The sequence below is a fragment of the Spinacia oleracea genome, chromosome 4 (genome assembly GCF_020520425.1).
Source record: "Spinacia oleracea cultivar Varoflay chromosome 4, BTI_SOV_V1, whole genome shotgun sequence".
Taxonomy (NCBI): Eukaryota; Viridiplantae; Streptophyta; class Magnoliopsida; order Caryophyllales; family Amaranthaceae; genus Spinacia; species Spinacia oleracea.
Genome location: NC_079490.1, coordinates 118,839,984 through 118,849,072, shown reverse-complemented (window position 1 = coordinate 118,849,072; position 9,089 = coordinate 118,839,984). Strand labels below are relative to the sequence as shown.

General features: G+C 40.7%; 1 long non-coding RNA gene across 5 annotated transcripts; it reads left to right on the top strand.

Moving 5' to 3' along the window:
* The first annotated feature begins 1,967 nt into the window (after window positions 1-1,967).
* On the top strand, window positions 1,968-5,997 carry LOC110785275 (uncharacterized). Of its 5 annotated transcripts, none has more exons than XR_002532553.2 (3): window positions 2,085-2,768; window positions 3,432-5,115; window positions 5,778-5,997. It is a non-coding gene; the product is annotated as an uncharacterized lncRNA (long non-coding RNA). The 5 variants fall into 5 exon arrangements; XR_008919541.1 differs by having other exon boundaries at window positions 2,091-2,539; window positions 2,695-2,768; window positions 3,432-5,997; XR_008919542.1 differs by having other exon boundaries at window positions 2,092-2,768; window positions 3,432-3,543; window positions 3,686-5,997.
* Window positions 5,998-9,089: the final 3,092 nt, after the last annotated feature.

Below are 9,089 nucleotides of genomic sequence, written 5' to 3'. Positions count from 1 at the left end.
CCGGCGCAACTGATGCCGCAGGTCTGGAGGGTGATGCACTTGGTCGACCACCTGGCCGGCAAACTGGATATGGAGTTACGGGTTGAGGACCTTGTGTACACTTACAAGGTCCAAAATTATGGGGCTGGTAGGTACTTGCTGCATGTCAAGGATGACAGGGAGGCTCTTCTTGGTGCGGACAAGTCGAACGACCGCGGGTGGATGGGTCGGTTCTTTTTTGTGGAGTTGGCTAGTTTAGGGCCCGACTCCGACTTCTTGACAGGGGAGTGGATGGCTAGAGGTATTTTGTTTGTTTTTGGTGTTTTTTGGGCTTGTTGATTTGACTTTGTCTCACTTTTGTGTTTTTGTAGGTGCATCCTTCGACACAGTTGGTGTTGGTGCCGAAGCCGTAGAAAAGACTGCTATGCTGTTGGGGGTCCCTCTAAAGGACAGAGCTTTTATCGGCCTCAATTTCGAACGCGAGGAGCCTTCTCAAGAAGAAGAAGTTTCTGAACCTGCGAACATGTCGACATCAACAGGTAAACATGGATTAGGGTTACTTTACATTCTGTTTGGGTCCGTCGCCCTTTTCAATATGAAATACAATTTACAACTGCTGTGACGAGACTGAGTCGTCAAATACATGCTATCAACAGGTACTGGCCCGTCGACACGCTCTGGCAAGGCCCCATCTGCGGATGCATTGCTGAGGAAGAGGCTGGAGTCACTGGGAAGTGTGTCTCGAGACAAACCCATCAGTGTGTTGTCACCACCGAGGCCGCCAAAGGCTTCAACTAACACCAGGGTGACGGGGGAAACCAGCTCGCTTCTGCCTGCTGAGAAAAAGCTGCCGCCTCCGTCTCGGAAGAGGAAGCTTGCAGTGGAGTTCCCTGACGACTACGGGTCGGCAGATGCGCCACGGGTTCAGCTTTGGCCTAAAGTCGACCGCCTCTGGATGCCGTCAAGCCGGGAGCGCCAGGAATCTTTGTCCCCAGTAGCTGCAACTGTCAAGAGCGTCTCGGATGCATGGAGGGTATGTGTCTGCTCTTTCTTTTTTATTTTCTTCGCCTCTTCCATCCTCATCTCATCACTATAAAAAACTCTTAAATGATTTGCTTTCGCACAGGCCCTGCAATCTGCTCTAGCCACACGTGATCATGTCATCATGTTAGAAGATCAAATAGTAAAACTGAAAAATGACATGAAGAAGGCAAAGCAGGAGGCTGGTCGTCTTGGCGGTGTGGCCAAGGAGGCGACAACAAGGGCTGAGGCGCTGCAAGTGAGTCAAGAGAAGGGGGCTGCTGAGGTCGCACAGTTGAACGCTGAGAAGGAGACGCTGGTTGCTGAGATCGACGAGCTGAAGACGTCTCTCTCCAAAGTCAAGGCGAGGATTTACGAGTGTGCTGGTTACTACACTTGGAAAATGAAGGCTGAGATGATGGAGGAGTTCAAGGTGGGCAAACATGTGAACTGGACTCCTGATGAAGACATTGCTCAGTTCAACACTGCATTCCCCGAGGACTACATCCCCCCTGGTGCCGTTAGCGATGAAGAAGACGTCGATGAGGGTGCAACTGCAACCAGCCCCGATGTCGAGACGATGGCGGCACCAGGCGATGGCGAACAAGGGGAGAATGCAGGCCCAGTAGACCATCAGGAGTAGTTCTGTAACACCCCGTATTTTTAAGCCTGTTTTAATATTCTGTAATTACGATTATTAACGTAATTACGTCCTAAATTTTTCCGAAAATATTTTAAGAGCATTTTTACTTCTAAATTATTACTTTCAACAATTTAAGTTTTAATAAAAGCCTAGTAATGTTTTAAAAGAGAAAATGCCCACCAAATTTATGTAGTGTTGTACGTAAGTACAACCTTCCATATTTGAGCCCATGTTTTACACCTAAAACTTTAATTTTTATCACCCAAAACTTGGAAATACCATTTCACCCTTATTTAATTTACCTAAGGAAAGGAAGTCAATTCCTTCTTCTCCACCATTTCCATACGTGTAAATGGCAAATTCAAAGCTATGCATTTTTGCCAAATGTTCAAAATCTTCTTTCTTCTTTTGACTCATGAGCTCCTAATTGTTATCTACTGGTATTTTGCCGCAAGTTTCATCATTTTCCATGGTATTACATAACCATGGTTTCTCAAATGTGAGCTCATTGCTTACGTTTTTATACCCTTTTAACTCTATAAATATCTGCTCAATTGCCAGTTAATTTCTAAGTTAAATTGTACCATCAGTTTCGTATTCTACCCAAAAATTTAAGAGTTTTTCCCACTTTATCTCTCCTCTATTTTCAACCACCACGGCGCCACCCCTTCGACCACCGCTGCTGCATTACCTGTCGGCGACTGCTTCCTTGCCGACGGCCAACCACCACTCCTTTTTCGGCGCTATTGTTGTTGGCTGCAATCGTTGTTGCCATTGTTGACGATGTCATTGGCTCGTTGCTAAGTTCCTGCTATTTCTTCCATTTTCCTTTTCATTCCAAATGACCCAAAGTCAAATGACAAGCCCAATTCTTATTTGAAGGAACATAAATTAAAGGTGGGCCTAAGTCTCATTTATTTTGTTTTTAAACGAATTGAAATGCTAATTTGGAAAAAATGACTACACTAAACTCTAAAAGTCAAAGTATATTACTAATAAAGTTTCTAACTTGTTCTTTATATTTGTTTGAACAATATACTTATGGGGTTAAGTGGAAGGATTTAAGTTTTGGTTAACAATTACTGGAAGAGACGTTCGTATGATTAAGGTTACGCAATGGAGCGAGGTAATTATTATGTCTAGCATTTTATCTTACATGTCCGTATATGTTATGTAACTATTATGTCCAGCATTTAAGCTTATATGCCCGTATGTGTGTTATGTATGATTATATGACTATTATGTGTCTTAAGTGCTAAATGATATGATGTATGATTTAAAATATTATGAGTATTTTTATGATGATATGTTAACGTACTTTATTATTTTATGATGATCTATGTTTATGATTATGATCATGATGTTAAAGACGTTGTTTGGGAATAATTACGATATTTATAAAGTTATTTTAAAGAAAGACGATGTTGCTTTTGTCGGCCTGGAAAAGTGAACTGAACTAGTAAATGGGCAAGTTACAGGTGGAGGCAAGTTAAAGTCAAATTTAAAGTTAAAGGGAAACAGTTCCCCCCTGAAAAGATGTAAGAAAAGTCCCGCTAAAGCCTGTACTTGCCAATGAGCTGTAAAGGAAATGATTCCTTGCCGGCACAGTTTTCAAGATAACGAGATTAAATTAGTTATTTCCGAACAATAAATGCTAATGATTGATATGTGCCAAATGATTTTCAAAATAAAAACCGTTTTGACGGGCTGGAGTAATATTACTGAGTTTTCCACTCATTTTTGTATTTTCTGTGTTTTTTCTGTTTTCTATTTTTATGATGATGCACAGGTTCGATTAAGGAGTTCAAGTTGCGCAAAACGATAGTTATTACTGGAGTTGGTTATTTATTATGGAGATATCGAGACGAGGAATTATTTACTATGGAAATCCTGTTATTGAGGTTGTTATAAGAATATTGATTTATATTTATTTTATGGGAAAGTTGTATTATTTATGGAATGTTTTTAAGGATTATTTTATTTGTGGGCCCATACCCACAGGTCCCAGGATTAATTAAGCCTAATTCCGCTGCTAATGATCAGGTAAGTACGGTTTATTACCGATATTTAAGGAGCCGAAAGGTCGGGGCGTTACAGTATGGTATCAGAGCGGAGCCCAGCCGGAAGTGCTCTGCACTGCCTGGGTATGATCTTTGGGATATGAGAAAATTTTGAGGTTTTAACTGCTATTTGGGTAATTAGGTATTAAGTTATGAGAATAAGAGTTTTAAGAAAAGTGAATGACTTTTGGGCTATTGTCATAGTATAGGTATCTGAATTTAGACTGACCTTGAGTTTTGAGATATCCAGTTTCGAGGACGAAACTTTTTCTAAGGGGGTAAGGATGTAACACCCCGTATTTTTAAGCCTGTTTTATTATTCTGTAATTACGATTATTAACGTAATTACGTCCTAAATTTTTCCGAAAATATTTTAAGAGCATTTTTACTTCTAAATTATTACTTTCAACAATTTAAGTTTTAATAAAAGCCTAGTAATGTTTTAAAAGAGAAAATGCCCACCTAATTTATGTAGTGTTATACGTAAGTACAACCTTCCATATTTGAGCCCATGTTTTACACCTAAAACTTTAATTTTTATCACCCAAAACTTGGAAATACCATTTCACCCTTATTTCATTTACCTAAGGAAAGGAAGTCAATTCCTTCTTCTCCACCATTTCCATACGTGTAAATGGCAAATTCAAAGCTATGCATTTTTGCCAAATGTTCAAAATCTTCTTTCTTCTTTTGACTCATGAGCTCCTAATTGTTATCTACTAGTACTTTGCCTTGCCGCAAGTTTCATCATTTTCCATGGTATTACATAACCATGGTTTCTCAAATGTGAGCTCATTGCTTACGTTTTTATACCCTTTTAACTCTATAAATATCTGCTCAATTGCCAGTTAATTTCTAAGTTAAATTGTACCATCAGTTTCGTATTCTACCCAAAAATTTAAGAGTTTTTCCCACTTTCTCTCTCCTCTATTTTCAACCACCACGGCGCCACCCCTTCGACCACCGCTGCTGCATTACCTGTCGGCGACTGCTTCCTTGCCGACGGCCAACCACCACTCCTTTTTCGGCGCTATTGTTGTTGGCTGCAATCGTTGTTGCCATTGTTGACGATGTCATTGGCTCGTTGCTAAGTTCCTGCTATTTCTTCCATTTTCCTTTTCATTCCAAATGACCCAAAGTCAAATGACAAGCCCAATTCTTATTTGAAGGAACATAAATTAAAGGTGGGCCTAAGTCTCATTTATTTTGTTTTTAAACGAATTGAAATGCTAATTTGGAAAAAATGACTACACTAAACTCTAAAAGTCAAAGTATATTACTAATAAAGTTTCTAACTTGTTCTTTATATTTGTTTGAACAATATACTTATGGGGTTAAGTGGAAGGATTTAAGTTTTGGTTAACAATTACTGGAAGAGACGTTCGTATGATTAAGGTTACGCAATGGAGCGAGGTAATTATTATGTCTAGCATTTTATCTTACATGTCCGTATATGTTATGTAACTATTATGTCCAGCATTTAAGCTTATATGCCCGTATGTGTGTTATGTATGATTATATGACTATTATGTGACTTAAGTGCTAAATGATATGATGTATGATTTAAAATATTATGAGTATTTTTATGATGATATGTTAACGTACTTTATTATTTTATGATGATATATGTTTATGATTATGATCATGATGTTAAAGACGTTGTTTGGGAATAATTACGATATTTATAAAGTTATTTTAAAGAAAGACGATGTTGCTTTTGTCGGCCTGGAAAAGTGAACTGAACTAGTAAATGGGCAAGTTACAGGTGGAGGCAAGTTAAAGTCAAAGTTAAAGTTAAAGGGAAATAGTTCCCCCCTGAAAAGATGTAAGGAAAGTCCCGCCAAAGCCTGTACTTGCCAATGAGCTGTAAAGGAAATGATTCCTTGCCGGCACAGTTTTCAAGATAACGAGATTAAATTAGTTATTTCCGAACAATAAATGCTAATGATTGATATGTGCCAAATTATTTTCAAAATAAAACCGTTTTGACGGGCTGGAGTAATATTACTGAGTTTTCCACTCATTTTTGTATTTTTTGTGTTTTTCCTGTTTTCTATTTTTATGATGATGCACAGGTTCGATTAAGGAGCTCAAGTTGCGCAAACGATAGTTATTACTGGAGTTGGTTATTTATTATGGAGATATCGAGACGAGGAATTATTTACTATGGAAATCCTGTTATTGAGGTTGTTATAAGAATATTGATTTATATTTATTTTATGGGAAAGTTGTATTATTTATGGAATGTTTTTAAGGATTATTTTATTTGTGGGCCCATACCCACAGGTCCCAGGATTAATTAAGCCTAATTCCGCTGCTATTGATCAGCTAAGTACGGTTTATTACCGATATTTAAGGAGCCGAAAGGTCGGGGCGTTACAAGTTCTGTCCCCCCTCCTTAAAAAATTTAAAATTTGAATGTTGTGTTTGTTAAAGAATGGTTTTTTTAAACAATGTTTTGTGTGTTCGGCCTTTGGGAAGGTCGAAAAGATATTTGTGGCTGTGTTACGCCTTGAAGGCGGCCGTCTTTTTAATGTTTTTGGGCTTCTCCAAGGGGGCAAGTCATGTAAATATTTGTTGTTTGCGAATTCTGTGTTGCTTGCTTTGTTTTTGGAAAAATGTGTTGGGTTTGGTGTTTGTTTTGCAGGTTGGGCACATACCTCGAGTTCGACTTTGGTGACGCCTCCAGCGTGTCAAAGGGGAACCTGCAAGAAATGTATGCTGTAGAAAAATGTAGATCTGTATTCCATTATGTAGTGTACATTGTAGTGTACCAGGCGTTTTTGTAATGGCCTAAATTGTGTTTTGTAGTTTGTAAGATTTGTAATATGTAATGTATACAAGCATTTTTGAATAAAAGAACACTGTTTCTTTTCATTTCGTTTTTCTGAACATGCGTGCACAATTTCGACTTTTGGTTTCCTGTATGTTGTGTTGTACACTTTGCTTCATCTGTTTTCTCCTTGTCGAATCTGTCACCATGTAGGCACCATACTGTCAACACAGCAGAGCGTGAGGATTGGCCGTTGGTGGAGCCAACGGCCTTCCGATGCTTAAGTTAGTATGGGGCCACATAAAAATGAGAGGAAATTACGACAAGGAGAAAAAAGAAAGAAAGAGTTCAAGGAGAAATACGGGACGAAGTCGAGTCGAGTCTTTATGTTCGTTATTCTTCCTAAGTGTATACTTATGATGTCGCCACGGTGTTGTCTGCAAAACCAGACGATGGCGTGAGGGTTGGCCGTTGGTGGAGCCAACGACCCTCCGATGCCTAAGTTAGTAATGGTGATAACATACAAGGAGGAAAGAAAAAAGATAGAGGAGAGGAGCTTAACTTCTTGTTACTTATAAGTGTATATAGTTCGAGATGTTCTCGACTTCGTAATACGTCATGCCCACTCTGTCTCGGGGGTATCGACATAATGGTGGTGAATGCTAGAGTACCTGTTGTGTTAGAAAAACTAGAAAGAAAAAATTATTTGAGTGTTCAGAAATGGTACAGTTTTAGGTGTGTCGCATTCCAACTTCTTGGGATGGGTGTGCCATCTTTGTCGACTAACTCGTATGCGCCATGTCCTGTTCGTCTCACGATCTGGTAGGGACCTTCCCATGTCGGGGCCAACTTGCCGTGTCAAAGATCCTTTTTGTTTGGGAAGACCTTGCGTAGAACCCAATCTCCCTGCTGGAATATCCGAACCCTCATATTCTTGTTGTAGCTGTTCGCGACGGCTTGTTGGTAGGAGGCCATCCTGACTAGTGTCGCTTCCCTAATTTCATCAACAGTATCGATGTCGTAAGCCAAGACTGAGTCGTTCATTCCTGGTGCCATGAAACTGCTTCTTGCTGTGGGGAGTTCGACTTCAGGAGGGATGACTGCCTCGCAACCGAAGACCAAGGAGAAAGGGGTGTGGTTGGTCGCCGTTTTTGGCGTCGTCCTGTCGGCCCAAAGGATCATAGGTAACCCGTCTGCCCATCTTCCTTTGGCGTCATCGAGGCGCTTCTTGAGGTTGTTGATGATGATTTTGTTACTTGACTCGGCTTGGCCATTTGCTTGAGGATATCTTGGTGTTGAGGTATGCAAGGTGATGTTATACCTACTACAGAATTCCTTGGTTTTGTTGCTGATGAACTGAGAACCATTGTCGCAGATGATTTTGGAAGGGATACCGAACCGACTAAGGATATTTCGTTTGATGAACGAGATGACTTCGGTATCTCGAACTCGCTTGAAAGCTTCTGCTTCGATCCATTTGAAGAAGTAATCAGTCATTGCCAACATGAAGACGCGTTGTCCTGACGCTTGTGGTAAGGGACCTACTATGTCCATCCCCCATTTCGTGAAGGGCCAAGGGGACAAGATAGGATGGAGTACTTCACAAGGTTGATGAGAGATGGACGCGAACCGTTGGCAGGAGTCGCACTTCTTAGCAAAGGTGATTGCGTCTTTCTTCATGGTGGGCCAAAAATATCCCATGGTAAGGGTTTTGTGGGCTAAGCTTCTTCCTCCGGCGTGGTTTCCACATTCTCCGTCATGTATGTTGCGCAATGTCGACTCAATCTCGTCATGATCGAGGCATCTTAGGTACGGTCCTGCAACCGACTTTCTGAACAATACTCCATGGATTAGGATAAATCTGGAGGCTTTCATGCGAAAGGCTTTTTCGTGGGTGACTCCAGGTGGGGTAGTGTTGTGTTTAAGCCAGTGTATGTAAGGGTCGCGCCATGAGGGATTTTGAGTAGGTTGAGGCTGTTCGGTGATGGGTAGGTTATCTTTGGTGATGGCTGGATACATTAAGTGGACTACGGGGATGGAGGTGAGTTTAGGTTTGATGTTTGAGCCAAGATTGGCTAAGGCGTCAGCCTGGGTGTTTTGGTCTCTTGGTATTTATTGTAAGGTGCATGAATCGAACTTGTTCACGAGCCTTTTTGCTATTTCCAAGTAGGCCTGCATCTTTGAATCTTTCGCTGCATACGAACCGTTAATCTGGCTGATAATTAATAAAGAATCGCAACGTACCTCAAGTCGACGGATATTCATGTCGAGTGCTAATGACAACCCCAAGATCAAAGCTTCGTACTCTGCTTCGTTGTTGGTAGCTTTGAACTCGCAACAGACAGATTGTACTATGGTGTCCCCTTGTGGCGACTATAGCACGATGCCAAGGCCTGTCCCCCGTATGTTGGAGGAGCCGTCAGTATGTAGGGTCCATGTAGACGAGGATCCATTGTTGGTCAGCGTGTTGACTGAAGGAAATAATGTCCTTGGTCCAAGTATGCATTCAATGATAAGTTTAATAAATGTGGTTCAGTATTAATTAACAAGTTAATAATTCAGTGAGATTAAGTGAGCTGAATGCCTAGCTAAAGGCCGCTTCAGTTCAAGTGGA